We start from the raw sequence: 16,892 nt of genomic DNA, 5'->3' as shown, positions 1-16,892 counted from the left end.
CGGGTTCGTGCCCCGGTCTGGGAGGATCCCACGTGCCGCGGAGCGGCTGGGCTCGTGAGCCATGGCCGCTGAGCCTGCGCGTCCGGAGCCTGTGCTCCGCAAAGGGAGAGGCCACAACAGTGAGAGGCCCGCGTACCGCAAAAAAAAAAAAAAAAAAAAATACAAGAAACCTTCTATAAAGATTTGGAGGATCAAAATCCTATACTGTTCAATCATTTATTATTCAGCAAATATTCATTGCATATCTATTGTGTCAAGGCCTGTACTTAGAATACATCATGGCGTGCTTGCTTCGGCAACACATGTACTCAAATTGGAACGATAGAGAGATTAGCATGGTCCCTGTGCAAGGATGACACGCAAATTCGTGAAGCGTTCCATATTTTTAAAAGGGAACCCTCTTGCACTGTTGGTGGGAATGTAAACTCATACAGCCACTATGGAGAACAGCATGGAGGTTCCTTAAAAAACTAAAAATAGAACTACCATACGACCCAGCAATCCCACTACTGGGCATATACCCTGAGAAAACCATAATTCAAAAAGAGTCATGTACCACAATGTTCATTGCAGCACTATTTACAATAGCCAGGACATGGAAGCAACCTAAGTGTCCATCGACAGATGAATGGTTAAAGAAGATGTGGCACATATATACAATGGAATATTACTCTGCCTTAAAAAGAAATGAAATTGAGTTATTGGTGGATGGACCTAGAGACTGTCATACAGAGTGAAATAAGTCAGAAAGAGAAAATCAAATACCGTATGCTAACACATATATATGGAATCTAAAAAAGAAAAGAAAAGAAAATGGTTCTGAAGGACCTACGGGCAGGACAGGAATAAAGACGCAGATGTAGAGAATGGACTTGAGGACACTGGGAGGGGGAAGGGTAAGCTGGGATGCAGTGAGAGAGTGGCATGGACATATAAACACTACCAGCTGTAAAATAGATAGCTAGTGAGATGCAGCTGCATAGCATAGACAGCAGCTCGGTGGTTTGTGTCCCCCTCGAGGGGTGGGGTAGGGAGGGTGGGAGGGAGATGCAAGAGGGAGGGGATATGGGGATATATGTATAAATATAGCTGACTCACTTTGTTATACAGTAGAAACTAACACACCATTGGAAAGCAATTATACTCCAATAAAGATGTTAAAAAAATAAATAAAAATAAAGTACATTATGGCAACTGTGAATATGATAGATCTTCAGCTGCCAAGACCTAATCTCCCCCAACTATTTTACTTTTAAACCTAATAACTGATTTCTCTCTATCTCTGTCTCTGTTTTTTCCTTTCTCTCTCTTTTATTTATTTTTATTTTCTCACTAGTTAACAGTTCAATAAAATACTGTACATAAGACTTAGTTTAGAAAGATGGTCTAGTCATATTGCTTGGATATACACACTTTACAGATTAACTGAAGTGATTGTAGTGCTAAAGTTTTGTGAGGTTAAAATGATGAACCAAATACAAAACCCACTTTTATTTTCAGATGGCTTTTAGGTAGTGAGTACTGTCTGGAGACATGAACTTAATCCTAGAGTATACAGATCAATATGTTCATTCATGGAGGAAGTTTAGGTCTAGGCTCAAGTTTATTCCATATTACCCTCCTTTACTATAAACCAGGATAACATACAACCAGTGACAGATCCAATAGATCCAAATACAATGTATATTCTTGGTAACATTTGAATGTGACCAAAATTAATACTTTATTTCAATAGAAACAAGTCACATGTACTTAAGTATGCATAGTATGAAATCAAGATATGGTATTTAAAATGTCTTATATTAACATGCATATTTCTTGGGCTCTTAGATGAAAATTACCTATATTTGAATATATGCATATCCTTTATGCATATCCTGAATGCATATCAGCAAGCTAAAATTTAATTTTTTTTTTCATTTCTTGGCAGAAAAGCCAATTGTGATCTAAATTTTCTTCTAAATTATTTGTGACATTGTTTTCTCCACTAAAGAAATGGAAGTCCAAAAACACTCTATGCATGAATGACATCACTAGTTTTCCAAATGGAAAAACATTCATTTTAATGTCAGTATTAAAGTATTAATACCTCATGGGAAAACATTTTTACATACTAAGCAAATAAAATATTTTAAGATAGTTATGTAATCATTTAAGGGTTTGAAGAAAGCATGCATTTAGTTTACCAAAGGGCAGTTTTCAAAGTTAAATTTGAATTTAAAAAATGACATTTATATGGTTTTCAGACTCACGGTTAACTGAAATTACATGAAATTAGTTTAAAAGTTCAGGCTTAAAATTTTTGTTGTGAGCTAATATTTGTGACAGAAAAATATGTTAACATATATTAAATTCTAAATAAACAATGACTCTTTACAAGAAATTTAAAAATTCTTACATGATACATAGAGGGCTTAGTAACAAATACTGTAGAAGATCACCTTTTAATTTTGTTGGTTCTAAAGAATTCATTAAAACATATCCTTAAATATATTAAATTTAAGAAACATCTTTTTAGAAGATAGTGTTCAGATATTTCAATATTTAAAAGTATTTAAAGTATATATGTAGACTTGTATGTTATTTATATCTTTAATACCAATGCATATGGTAGCATAGCAGCTATATGTTTAAATCAGTAGTGATGTGATCATAATAGCAAGCAAATAGGGGATTTGTATATAAATTCAGAAATCAGATGTTTTTGAACCAAGGCAAAGTCATATGAGACCCATGTGGTTTCCCAGCTGAGAAGCAGTCGGCCACAGACTGCTGTATTGTGAATCACAACTCTGTCATCTCACTTTTTGAGCAAGTTGTATAACTTGCTCCTGCCTATATACCTAAAAAGCTCAATAAATAGTTTTGGTAGGTTGACTAAACAAATAAGCAAATTTTTCTAAGACACTTTTTCTTCTTTTGCAAGATATCAAGCAGGCAATCATAAAGTGAGGTACAGTTGTTTCCAATTGTTATTATTTGTATTATTACTCCCATTACTACTGGTTAGACATTACTGGGACTATGGCTTCTAAATAATATTTGATATGATCAACTATCATCAGGCCTGTCAATTGGATGAGCAATGCTGAGAATGGCTCAATAAAAATTTCTCCTTATAATAGCCAAATAATCACAACAATAGTAATTTTTAAAATAAAATAAAATAACAAAAATAGAATTTGAGCTCGTCTGTGAAGGAGTTTAAAATACCTTACTTATCCATATTCTTACAGAATATCTTAGCACTGAAACTCTATTATTGCCTGTCTAATATAAAACCAATATGAGTCATATATTAATATATTATTTTTAATATATTACCATAAAATAACAAAAAATTAGCAAAATAATCTGGGATAAAATAAACATTTCTGCAAAAAAAAAAGAAAAAGAAAGAAAACAAGGGCTATAATTTCTAGTAACTTTAACTATAGGACATATGAAAATTTTTCCCGAGAGTGACATTTTAAAATTAAATTTTGTTTATAATTTTTACTTAAAAAAGGTAGTAACAACTGGAATGAAAAAAAATATATACTGTATATTTAAAGTGTATAATCTATGGCATCAGGTGTAAAAATATTGATAATGGAAACACATTAATTTAATTGTAACATATTGTAAAGTAGAACAAAAAATGTTATGTCCCCAACAGATGTTATGAAACAATGACAAGTGGAGTTGAAATAAAAAGTTATTGATAAAAATCATTTAGCTTTTTTTCTGTAATATTATGATATAGCTCAGGGATTGGCAAACTACTGTCCACAAACCAGATCTGGTCCACCAGCTGTTTTGTAAATAAACTTTTATTGAAACAAAGCCACATTCATTCCTTTACATACGGTCTATGGCTGCTTTTGTGTTACAATGTGCCTAAATAGTTATTATAGAGACCATATGGCCTACAAAACTTAAATTATTTATTACTTGGCTCTTTATAGGAAAAGTTTGCTGACCGCCAATATAAAGCATTGTTATAGATAATCTATTATTACTAACAAAGTGATTTAAAATGGTATTTCATATGCTTCTTGGTTTCAAATGTATATTTGCAAAATAAATATCATATTACTCTTGGAAGTTTTTCTTTCTTCAAAGCTTCAAATTCCTAACAATGAAGATAAAAGTTCTATTTCATAATGTTCTCTGACATTTAAAATTTTTTTTAATTAAATAGGTTTTTAAAGTACTATTTTAATGAAGTATTGGATTTAATTAATTTTATATGTCGGAATTACCACAAGGGAATTCAAACTTTACAATTATTCTTTCTGAAATGAACTTGGCACATTCACGGATCTATGTAAGAAAATGAAATAGGCTGCACATCACTGCTAGTTTTATCCATTCTGCTTATCACCAAGTAAATATTTTTTTAATTTAAAATACATAACAAAATATTTTTCTCATATATGTGCAATTACCTGTATTTTTACATTTGTTTAAACAGATGTGCACAGGTTTGCACTTTTTTTTAGCAAACCAAAGAAATGCTATGATTAGAATAAGTGTATCATTTTATAAATCCATCTTGATTAGCCTCAAGTTTTTTCTGATTTTCTAAATTACCAATTCTTAGCTCCTGGCAAGCCATAAACAGTTTTCATTTCACGAATGTCGCTTTCTGCTCTGCTACAGAGGTATCTTTGTAAAGAGCATAATTTCAGATGATACGGAGATTAACACACGTGTAAGAGTCACTCAAGTAGTTATTATTCAATTTAAATCTAACTTCTGCATAATTACATTATAATGTAGCTTCCATTCAGCTGCTTAATATTCTTGCTATCATGTAATCTCAAGGTAATCACTAACCTAAGAGCAACCTCTGCTGGCAAACAGAGGCTGAGCTGCAAACATTTTTACCATAGTTTTACAATGTCTTTTGACCATGTCAGATTAAAAAGTATGTTTTGGGGAAGGTTTTAACATTTTTGTTGTATACAGAAGTGTGACAAATTGCATTTTTAATATAAAATGAGGGTAAGTATAGTATGTTTGTTTTAGGACTAAACAAAATTCAGAAGATTTTTGTTAAATGCTTGATCCTTGATTCTCAGCTTTGTGGCCTGAGGGTCACTTAGGAAGAACAGTTAATTAAAGATAAGAGTTCAGATTTCAGAGGATTTTAATAATATTGAATGAGAGGATGATGTATCAGGAAGTTTACTGTAATAAAATAGGCATGTGGAAGAAAAAAAAATTCATGTTAAAACAAAATTTAAAGGTTCTTGAAGAAAAAAAAGTGCTTGAAGACATCATAGTTTAACTATTTATTGGGTTGGCCAAAAAGTGCCTTCAGTGTTTAAGTAAAAGTAAAAGGCACATTTTTCATTTTGATCAAGAACTTTATTGAACAACGTATTCACCCTTTTGTTCCACTACCTTCTGCCATTTTTCAGGCAACTTCATAATTCCATCTTCCCAAAACTTTTTGTTTTTGAGCAAAGAACTGTTCCAGGTGCCTTTTTTCCTTTGCTTCCAGGGAATTGATATATTTTCCATCAAGAGAATTCTGTAAAGACCTAAATTAATAGAGAGCCGAAGGTACAATGTCTGGTGAATATGGTGGATGAATCAGAACTTCCCAGCCAAGCTGTAACACTTTTTGCCTGGTCATCAAAGAAACATGCTATCTTGCATTATCCTGATGGAAGATTATGTGTTTTCTGTTGACTAATACTGGACGCTTTTCATCGAGTACTGCTTTCAGTTGGTCTAATTGGGAGCAGTACTCGTTGGAATTAATCATTTTGGTTTTCTGGAAGGAGCTCAAAATAGAGGACTCCCTTCCAGTCCCACCATATACACAACATTACCTTCTTTGGTTGAATACCAGCCTTTGGCGTGGTTGGTGGTGGTTCATCTCACTTGCCCCACGATCTCTTCCATTCTACATTATTGTACAGTATCCACTTTTCATCGCCCATCACAATTTGTTTTAAAAACAGAACGTTTTCATTAGGTTTCAGTAGAGAATCTCATGCGGAAATATGGTCAAAAAGGTTTTTTTCGCTTAACTTATGTGGAACCCAAACAACAAAGCGATTAAAATAACCAAACTGGTGCAAATGATTTTCAACCCTTGATTTGAATATTTTGAGTATGTCAGCTATCTCCCGCGTGGTATAACGTTGATTGTTCTCAATTAATGTCTTGATTTGATTGCTATCAACTTCAACTGGTCTACCCGACCGTGGAGCATCATCTAGAGAGAAACCTCCAACACGAAACTTCGCAAACCATTTTTGACATGTTCGATCAGTCACAGCACCTTCTCCATACACTGCACAAATCTTTTTGTGCGTTTCGGTTGTGTTTTTACCTTTCTTGAAATAATAAAGCATAATATGCCAAAAATGTTGCTTTTTTTCTTCCATCTTCAATATTAAAATGGCTACACAAAAATTCACCAATTTTGATGTTTTTTTTTTTTAAATGCATGCTGATATGACAGTTGTCACAATCAGTCTAACAAAATTATTTTGAATGAAGTTAAAGACAACTAAGTGCTGCTAGAGCCATCGTACAGAAAAAAACAAATGAATCTTCTGGCCAACCCAATATTTTCATTACCCTCCTACTTATATCCTTTTTAAAAAAATAAATTTATTTATTCTAAAAAAGAAGTTTACTGTAAAATACGAAGTTCTATATAAATTAGTTAATTCTAAATTTTAAGAATGGTTCCAGTACAATGAAACTAATGGTTGTGAATACCTTAGTGAATTTTCCTTTCCAGATAAATATTGTAAATGAGAGATCATATAGAAGGAATAGGATAATACTTTTCTTTTAGAAGCATATAAAAGAAATGCCATCTAGATATAACTTCCAAAGATTACATCTACTAAGTACACAATCACTCTTTCTGGGTCTGTGTTACAGAACCACATACCAAGTTTGACTATAAAATATGGCTTGTGTGGTAGCAAATAAGTGTTCAATAAGTATATATGTACCTTGTCCTTTGGGCTGAGTGGGATGAAGGATACATATTATATAAAGGCATGCACATCTAGTCCGACAAAATTATGTATACAAAAGTAATATACTTGAACAATAGTGAACAACTCAAACCTGCAAACACTATGTGGACTATACAGTTATATGGCCTATCCATTTTTTGGATAGAATTATTCTGCTATGCTTCATGGAGACATCCTGATACAGCCTTAAAAACAACTAAAATGTTAGGTCTTGCTTTGTGTAATTGTTTAATACAGAGTCCTTTATAAAACAGAATTCTCTACAACTGGCTCTTACTTCTCCCAAGTGTATTTCCAACAGGAATCTGCCATTCACATTTACCTACGCTACAAATTTTTTGCACAGACCTTGGATCTTCTTTCTTAATAATAATATATTTAACATGAATGCCTAGTACAGTGGTTCTCAAAGAGTGGTCAACGATCTTGGAGGTCCCCAAGACACTTTTATGGGGTTCATGAGCTCAAATCTATTTTTGTAGCACTAAAACGTTGTTTGCCATTTTCACTGTGGAAGATGCAAAAGCAATGGTGGGGAACATTGCTAGTGTCTCAGCACAAACCAGGGCACTGGTGCAAAACTGTATCCTTTATCACCACATACACAGTTAAAAAAGAAAAAAGAAAGATTCATTTAAGAATAGCCACAAAACAATAAAAATTATTAATTTTATTGAATCACAACCCATGAATATGTCTTTTTTACTCTTCCCTGAGATAAAATGGGAAATTTACATATGCATTTCTGCTGCATACTAACAGAGGATGATGATCTCCAGAAAAATCAGATGGGTGATTATTTATGTTGAGTGGTACTAGCTGCTTTTTACATGGAAAGGGATTTTTACTTGAAAGAACAACTGATAGACAGACTACAATTATTCAGATGGTTATTTGGGAGAAATTTTCACAGAAAGGAACAAAGTGAGTTTATACTTCAAGAAAAACAATCATTTATTAGTAATAAAATTCAGGATTTCAAGCAAAAATAAGAAGTATAAAAAACTTGCATCTACCATAGTAGGCTTAAGAGCTTCCCAATAATTAAATAAGAGCTTCCCAATAATGAAAAAAAATCTAATGTAATTGGTGGTGACATTAATTAGTGTGATTTTTGGATATTGTATAATGAAATGTGGCAACATTTGGGAGATCAGCATAATTAAGTTAGCCAACATTTTTCAAGCGACCAACGCATGATGCTATAAAGCTATTCATCAGTAAAAAATCCATTCAAAGTACATGATAGATCAATGGATTTTAATGTAACAGAGCTCTAAAAGTTCACTAATATGATTTCAAATTCCACATTGCAACAAATCTTTAAGAAACTATCATTTGTCAAGATTTAGTGTACTATCAAAGAAAATCCACAATTATGAAAAAAGCTTTTAAAAATATTTCTCCATTTTCCAACTACATATCTATGTATGACCAGATTCTCTTCATATACTTCTACAAAAACAACATATCACCACAGATTGCATACAGAAAAAGATATGATAATCCATCTCTGTTTCATTATGGAAAATAGTAGAGACTTGCAAAAATGTAACAATGTAACAAAGCCACTCTTTTAACTAAATTTTTTTGTCTGGAAAATATAGTTACTTTTCCTTAAAAAATGTTATTTATTTAAGCTTGTAAGGGGAATATTGTTGTAATTTTTAATTAATTAATAGACGTATTTTAAAATTCTAATATGGCAAGTATTGATAGCTATGACCCACATATACACTCCTTAGGATGCACTACAGTTTTTAAGTTTGTAAAAGGGTCCTAAAACCCAAAATTTGAGAACTATTGACCTGATACAGCTAGATACTAATCTAAGGACTTTGCAGGTATTACTTCATTAATCCTCAAAACAACCATATGAGTAATATTATTTTCATGATTTATAGATGAAACAGAGGTATAAAAATTTCTCAGAGGTCACATAGCTAAAGGGGAATAAAGCCAGGATATGAACACCAGGTCCCATGCTGTTTACTATTATACAACCTCCATGATTTTGGTAATAAAGTTCCTATAAAGAGTTTATCTGATGGTCTAAGTCCTCCATTGAATGACACTGTATCAAATAGAATAAGTAACAAAACAAAATGCCTGAATTTGACTCCCAACTCTACCATAAATTACTTGAGGTTCAGTAGCTTAAAAAATGAGCAAAGTAAAAATGTTCATGGTTCTTGTAACAAGCAAATTAAATAACACATATAAAATTTTTATACAAATGTAAAGCATGCTAAAGTTATTACTGTCTTTGCTATATGTTCCAACTGAAGGCATTTCTCCCCACAAAGCCTTCTTAACTATCATATACCTCTATGTTTGTGGCCTTCCTAAAGAATTATGGCACTTTTAATGCACTCATTTAATAACTCATTTTCCTTTTTACGTGTGTCTCCTATATTCCTACTTAAGTTATAGGATCTACAGCACAGGGAATCTCTTATATTTAAGTGTATCCCCAGCTTCTTACTTACAGCCATCTAGCCAGCAAGTACCTAGTAAATATTTTCTTATGAAATCAGTGATTACATCTATCACTCAGGTTTAAGATTAGTCCACTCCAAACCTTATAAGTCTGACTTAGCCTTTATTTGAGGAAGAGAGCCAGTAATGATATTCTTATTGAGTTAAATAAAAGCCACAGGTAGGAGAAATTTTAGAAAGGTGTTCATCTACCCAGGAACATTAAAGGAGACAAAATGAAAATACAGTTTAAGGAAAAAAAAAAGAGTATTGATGAGCTATACTTATAATGATGTACTATGAAGATCTATCTATATGTATGTTTCCCTGTTTTTACTCTTAGGTCCTTATAAGCAGAGGTTGTAAACATTTTGTGTATTGCCTTGAGATGTTCAAACCTTGAAGAGTTGGTTTCTAATGTTCCCAGAGGCATCACAAAAATTGTACAGGTTCCCTGGATACCATAGTGATGACAATAAAAGGTTGAAGAACACACTGAATGAACTGGTTTCTTCACAAAATCTGTAGCTCCAATGTCAGCATCTAGTAAACTACAGGTGCTCCCTCTTCTCCATCCAGGGAGAGATGTCTTCCATTCCAATACTCGATTTTTCCCTCCTTCTGATAGAATGCCCTGTGGTATCTACTAATATCACCACCCTCCCTTTCTTGCTAGAGTATTTATACAGTTTATTTTAAATTACTGCTCAAATTGAGATAAACACACATATTCTTCTTTCTCTCGTGTCCATGTCCTTTTCCTTCTTTCCTTATAGCATAGTAGAACCCAAATTTAACATCCATGATTATCTGATTGTCCCTATAGGCTCACTGTAAGACTTGTTTATGCCTTAAGCATCCTGTAAACACTTAATGTTTGTGTCTACATTCAAAAACACCACATACTTGTTACACTGTAAAATGTTTGAGTGTATCTTTTTTTAATAGGGCAATTCTTATTATTGTTTCCTAATTACATTCTAAAAAGTTAAAAAAACATATCTAATTAATTCAAAATAATAAACTTTTTTTTTAACTCCATATTCCATCTTAACTACATCTAAATAACATCAGACCTCCTTCACTGGAACATTTAATTGTTCATCTTCAGTTCACTGATGCATCAGGGAGTTGTTTTTGATAAAATATCAGCTCACTTACTGTATCAAAATAAAATTATTGTGCAGTAATTTAATGACATAGCTCTTTCCTTTTATGAGCTCAGAAAATATCTCATTAACAGTTTCACAAATTACCACAATAACTTATGCTGACATGTTCATTTATTCTCATTTATGAATAAATCTGGTTGACAAACCTAATGAAATATTACAGGGAATTCCCAGCCTAAGACATGGATCAGGCATCATTAGAGAATCTCAAAATAAGGACTATTTGAGCACAGACACTTTACTATAAAAGTGGAATATTGGGTTCCATTAAATTTTACACTAAAAATGTACTTGTTTGCTGACACTTGTCCATGGTACAATGTGGAGATGTTCTTACTTCCCACTCATGAAGAACCACAGTGATCTCTACCATCTGCCTGATATTTCATGGGAGAATACAATTCTGTAATGTTGAATTTTTCTTTGTCTTTAGAATATTATTTTGTAATTGTTTTGCTTGTTAATTATGCTAGGCCACTCTCAATCATTATTTCTATAAAAGAAAAAAATTTAATATGCAAAATTATTTTGGAGTTGATCCAAACACATTTTATTTTAAAAAAGTAAAATTATTTAAAATTGCTATGAAGAGACTAGTGAACAAAAAGTTAAACTTCAATCTTTGAGGTTTTTAAAAATTATCTTAATTGCTTAAGGAAACAAAATTGAATTTTTAAAATATAATTTGGGATATATATTTTTATTTAATTAAACATCTGTGTAAAAGATATTAATTAAATATTATACAAAGACTGATAAAACAAAAATAGTTCCTATCCTTTAAGAGACTATAGTCTAATGCATTTTGAATATATCCATAGAAAGATTTATATTCACAAATTACCCAGTTTGTTTCCTTATCTTTAATGCATCTCTTCCTTTGACATCAAAATTCATTTTAGTCTCTCCTTTACAAATTATTTTAGAATCACAAAAAAAGAGTGTGCATGACTGTCTACAGTAAAATTCTTTTATAGCTTCAGACACATTTTTTACATTTATGCTGTAAAAAGTACATTGTCTGTGATGTGGATCCTACACTATACTACATACTTATGATAGTGTTTTGGCCATTATTGGGTTGAAATATTTAAAGATTATGGACCTAAATCTATTAGTCCATTTCCTTTTCATCCACTTCCCTTCATTATACCATTAAAACATTAAATTATTATAATATCAATTACAATTACTATTCATTAAAGAAAAAACATTTACTGAAGAACCTCTATTAATAGCATAGTTCATACAGTTCTTGACTATCTCTCCCATACTATCTTTGACTATGCTCCTCCACCTTTCTGTACATATTCTAGTCACAACAGGTCTTCTCTCAATTCCTCAAACCACCAAGCTCATTCCTGTTGTTCTGGGCCTCTCCTCTGTCTAGACCTCCCTTCTCTCAGATTTTCATGGTGCTAACATAGTCTCATCATTCAGTTTCCAGCTTAAGGAGAACATCCTCAGATATGTTTTTCCTGAACAGTCTCTTTAACTGAGATCAAATCTGAACTCTACTTTTATTACATTATTCTATTTTATTTTCTATGACAACTTGAAATGAATTTATTTGTCCACTTATCTGCAGGCTCGAAAGAAAGAAAGAAAGAAAGAAAGAAAGAAAGAAAGAAAGAAAGAAAGAAAGAAAGAAAGAAAGAAAGAAAGAAAGAAAGAAAGAAAGAAAGGAAGGAAGGAAGGAAGGAAGAAAGAGAGATAGAGAGAAAGAGAGAGTGAGAAAGGGAGGGAGGGAGGGAGGGAGGGAGGAAGGAAGGAAGGAAGGATAAAAGCAACATGAAAACATGGTCCTTGTTGGTTTTCTTCATCAGCATTAACTGTATCACACAACAGTACCTGACGTCTAGTATGTCTTAATAAAATATTTATTGAATGAATGAATGAATGAATCATTATATAGCCCTGGCATCTAAAAGCACATTCTTTAATTGTTAAATGTTATAGCAGGCATTTTTTTTTAACTTCCATAGGAACATAAAGAAGGAAACAATGTTCTGCTAATGGAAACTTAGAGAAGTTTCACAAATGCATTAAATGTATGAGCTGCACCTTAATAGAGGGATGATTACATAATTTTTCATTCATACCTTTCAGAGTGAAAGGTGGACAACAGGCATAACCTGGAAAATAGCATATTGGGGGTGTCTGTGGAAGAAGGCAGAGAAACTAAAAAGGGGGATATTTTGATGTAACATGGTGTCAAATTATCAAGTGCATAGAAAAGAGTATAGATTTTATCCTACAAGCAATAGTTTCTTTTAAAGGTAGCGTATGGCAAGATGACATTTGTGTTTTGAAGATACATCTCAAACATTCAATGTCTTTGTAAAACTTCCCTAAGTCCTCATAAGCCCACTTGAGAGTGAGAAGAATGTAGCTGGGTAAAAATGAGGGTAAAGAGCTGAGAAATGAGATAAGGATGTGCTAGTGATATCATCCTTCTGTACAGCAAAAACTGGCTACATCCAAGAGTCTCTGGACTGCATGCAGAGCCAAGTAAGTTAAAACAAAGACCTGGAATTTCAGAGTTGGGTGGGAGAGAATGCAAAAAGAAAAGCCTTGGAGTTTCAATAAATGAGATAACACTGAAGACATTTAAAAATAAATAAATAAACAAAATGCAAAAAAAAAGCTGTTTCAATAGAAAATAAGAAAGAGAACCCATGGAAACCCAGACTGTGCTAATCTGTTTTAGACTTTCTCTGACAGCAGTTAAAATGATTGCTTGCATTGACATAATAAGTATTCAATATATTTTTATAGAACAATGAATATATAATTTTATTGGCCATTTCCAATATGGAACAAGACAACAAGCAAAACCAAAAGTAAGTCCTCTGCATTTTTACTTAAATTGATGAAACAAGTGTAAATCTGATTTACAGCTTTGTCAATTTCATGTTCTAGTTTAAACATATTTTACTTAAAATTTCACTAGAATTAGTAAATAAATGCTACTGTAAAGGTAGATTTTCTTGTTAGGATTTAGGATAGCTAAGCAAGATAATAATATAAAAGAAAATATAAAGAGCATGTTGGACTGTGTGCATTAGGTTGGGAAAGCAGGACTCTATCATCTCATACCCCCTAAGGAATGCTAGACTCCTTACAGGCTGGATATAAAGTGGTCTTTTCTCCCTCTATTAAAATGCAGAGTTGTTGTGTTCTGCTCAAACAACTTTTTATAATAATGGCTTTGCATGTGGAAGTGAAGAATAATTCATCTAACTGAAACTTAAAATGCTATAGATAGGCAGAAAGTAATTATCTATGATACAAACTACCCAGGTTCCTGGGAATAACAACCATATCTTTATGAAAAGTGTTATGAAATTATTCAAGACCATGAACATCATGCGACACCCATTTGCATCTAATCTGCACCTCTCAGAGTTCTAAAGGATGCATAAATAGGAGTAGAGTAAATACGAGCAGCCAGGTAATCCTATCATATTCAGCAATGGTAAGATCTTCCTGTGTCTAGTTTCACATCTCAGAACTTGAGAAGAATGAAGAGAGTTCAGGATAGAGGAAGAAAAATAATTGAAGGGTTAGAAAATGAGAACCCCAAGAAAGGTAAAAAGGACTTATATTATTTAAAGAGCTGATAGAAAGGTCATTATTAATAGTCTTCAATGAAGAGCTATTCCACAGATTGTGGTGACCAGCTCTTTTTGTTTTTGTTAAAAACAAAACAGGCAAAAATGAATTTTAATAGCAAAACAAGGAAAGAAAGAAAGAAGCTTTTGATAATGGAAGAGGCTGCTCAACACTAAATTGGTTCCCAAGGGATATCAGAACATTTAACTGTGGAAATTTTTTAAAAATAGAATTTTAAATATTTGAGGCTTTGAGGTCAAGGGAAGGACAAGACGACTTTTTAAGACAATTTCCATGACTGCAATTCAAAGACTGTATTACAAAAGAAGACAGGATGTCCATTATCCACTAAGATGGATTGTGTAGATAGAGGAAGCAAAAATAAGTACAAAATGCAGACAAACGTGGCATCTCTTCTTGAAGTTATTTACCTAATTTGTACAAAGGTTTTCTTCATGTGAGAATGAGGGAAGCACTTTTTCTCTCTATTTGACACACACAAACACATGCACAAATATGTAGATATATACACATTTCAAAAAAATGAGAAAATAATTGTTCCCCACAATGAGAATTTTTCCTCTCAAGACAAGTTCCTTCCTGATTCATACCAGATGGGATCTCCCACATTATATTAATGCAGAAATAAAAAGAAAAACCTTATACAGCTGTGACTTAACCCTTTGGTGGCAGTGTGGGAAGGTTTTGGATTGAGAATATAGAACAAGGTTTTTAAACTTTAGTGTTCATAGAAACCACCCACAGGTTTGTTAAAAATGCACTTACATGGCTCAAGCCCTCAGAGATTCTGATTCAGTTGATTGGGGGTGAACCCAGGAATCTGCATTTCCAGTAACAGCTCAGGAATTATGATGCAGGTTTCTGAGGACTGCAATGGCAGCAACAATGATCTAGAAACTTTGGTTCTGGTTCATGTGTACATTTATTCAATATTTTTTTCTAATAACAATATATAGTTAAGTTGGAGAGTAAGTTATAAAGTCATGGAAAAATCATGTGTAATCAAAATTGTCCTTGAAGCTCCCATAAATCAACCATAAATTAGAGTATGATGTGGTGGGGTATATATCTTGTATAGTAATATAAACACACCCTATGGCTTAAGAAATACTTAGATATATGAAGCCATATTTAACTAAAGACAATTCTATTTGCCAAAGCACAACTATTCACACCAGACTGCCATTAAGATTTAATAATTAATTTCTAACTGTGAATGTGGAATCAGTAGATAATTCTAAAATTAATATGCTTTTCAACAAGGTTTAATGTTAACCCTATATAACTGTATATGTTAATAGTTCCAAATGTGTCTGTGAGGATTAAATGAGATAATAAATGTGGAATTATCTAATACAGTGTTTGGTGCATTGAAGATGCTCAGTAAGTTTTTTCTAAATTTGAAATTAGATTTTGCCTAATTTTTACCACAACAGCCTTTTTTTTTTTTTCTTTGAAAAACTGCGGAGAAGGACTTGGTGACTAGATTCTCGATACTCTAGCTCTGTGTTCCCTAACATAATCTCTCCTCCTCCGTTAGCTCTTTAATGCAATAAGAGACTGGTCTCATGACATTTTAGGCACAGAGTTAGATGATAAAAGCAGCTGATAAATTAAATGCTGTTTGATGTGACTTGTCTGTATTGCCATTTGGCCATTTTGAGTCTGAGTTTTCTCAGTTAGAGGGTTTGGACCATATGAACTCAAACATTTTTCTCAGCTTTAAATTTTCATGCTTCTATACAGTTTTTACATTCTTGTGTGTTTTGTTTTCTCCCAGGTTACAAACACCAGCTGACCACTTATAGTACCATGTCAGGCAATTCATTTCCTCATTCTGAACTAGAAATCAAAAGGTAGTACAAAAAAATGGTTAAACTCATGATTATGAAAATCATTCACACTTGGATTTAAAACTGGCTCTGACATTTAGTAACTGTGTAAGCATTTATTAAAACTTCCAAAGTTATTTTTCTCAATTTAAATGAGTAAAATATTACATACCCCAAAGTTTTGAAAAAACCAAATACTGTATATAAAGAACTTACCATGATGCCTGGCATAAAGTAAGGATTCACAAAGTGATAGATGTTAGTTTAGTTGTCCTCATACTGAAATGGTCATTATCAACGCTCCTAAACCTGCCTACTATCTAATTTTTGTTTACATAAAAATAAAAAACAAGTCATGAAAAATAAGTGCAAAAGTGGAATGTCAGCAATTCATTAATTAGAATCCTGTTTATATGTAAAAACACAGCTCATCTAATTAAACAAAAGCCTCTCAACTATTAAGATAAATTATGTTTGTATATTACAAATAGTTGAATTGAATATATCACATTTTTCTTATAGAAAGCAGGTTTTAGAGAAGCATTCCTATTCAGTTCATAAGTGATTGTCTCTCTTAAGGTAATTTCATATAAGAAATAAACCTGATAATAGTCTGACCCTGACCTTACATTAGTCCTATTCCTAAGAAAATACATTTGGTTATTTACATTAATAATAACATGGCTATGATAGCATTAATTATGATGGAACTCAAACAGAGAATACAAGCCAATGGCATTCTGAATTTTCTTTTCAGGCCCATCAAGTAGGGACTTTTT

General features: G+C 32.5%; 1 non-coding gene across 1 annotated transcript; it reads left to right on the top strand.

Annotated features, from left to right (window-relative positions):
• Positions 1 to 283: 283 nt before the first annotated feature.
• Positions 284 to 387, top strand: LOC112065060 (U6 spliceosomal RNA). The gene has a single exon (XR_002891817.1). It is a non-coding gene; the product is annotated as a U6 spliceosomal RNA (small nuclear RNA).
• The last annotated feature ends 16,505 nt before the right edge of the window (positions 388 to 16,892 follow it).

This window comes from Physeter macrocephalus, chromosome 1, assembly GCF_002837175.3.
Source record: "Physeter macrocephalus isolate SW-GA chromosome 1, ASM283717v5, whole genome shotgun sequence".
NCBI lineage: Eukaryota > Metazoa > Chordata > Mammalia > Artiodactyla > Physeteridae > Physeter > Physeter macrocephalus.
Note: the sequence above shows the minus strand (reverse complement) of the source record. Positions and strands in the feature narration are given on the sequence as shown.